We start from the raw sequence: 610 nt of genomic DNA, 5'->3' as shown, positions 1-610 counted from the left end.
AATAAAATATATATACAATTTGTCCACCTGTAATAAATGTGTTATTGGTGGGACTCCCTCAGAAAACTGCAACCTCGCCTGTATTGGTAAGCAGCACAAATAGTAACCCCTGCAGCAGATTTTAAAAGATTTTAAAAGGGACGAAGAAGGCAAAACAAACGTGAAACAGTCAGATTAACTTGTTAAGGAAATACTTACAGCGACCAATGCGTTGCTAAAGTCGACCAAGACTGATGTTCTGGCACTCCTACTAGGTACAAAAACCAGCTTTACAAGTTATATTTCAACGCATCAGAGTTGTTCGTATTCTACCTCGGTGTTCAGCGCTTCACACCCCTGCCTAGGGAGCACCTAGAGAAAGGCAGGTTGTCAATGATTCTGGGTCCTATAATCTGTGGTGCTATGATCAGAAGGACTGGTATTTCCCTAATAATTATATTATGGATGATGAGACTTTTTAAAAACCTTTTAATTACACATTTACTACACTTTTATTATGCATGATTCACATTGATTTAACATAATGAGGTAAGGAGAGTACATCGGCCTTGTGGTGTAATGTTGATGTTGAGCAGTGAAGTAGGGGGCAAGGAGGTCACGGGGTGAAGGC

General features: G+C 40.0%; 1 protein-coding gene across 2 annotated transcripts in view; it reads right to left on the bottom strand.

The window, feature by feature from the left end:
• The window catches only part of LOC110507494 (calpain small subunit 1-like), a 5,504-nt gene extending 5,108 nt beyond the window's left edge, over nucleotides 1-396 (bottom strand). The window contains exon 1 of one of the 2 annotated variants that reach the window (XM_021587515.3): nucleotides 199-396. The gene's annotated coding sequence lies outside the window, so the exon portion shown is untranslated. Of the gene's footprint in view, nucleotides 1-27 lie in introns of both variants that reach the window. The other variant, XM_021587516.3, reaches the window with a different exon arrangement.
• Nucleotides 397-610: the final 214 nt, after the last annotated feature.

The sequence above is a fragment of the Oncorhynchus mykiss genome, chromosome 27, assembly GCF_057628025.1.
Source record: "Oncorhynchus mykiss isolate SJ-2025 chromosome 27, ASM5762802v1, whole genome shotgun sequence".
NCBI classification, from domain to species: domain Eukaryota; kingdom Metazoa; phylum Chordata; class Actinopteri; order Salmoniformes; family Salmonidae; genus Oncorhynchus; species Oncorhynchus mykiss.
This window is presented reverse-complemented; position numbering and strand designations above follow the sequence as displayed.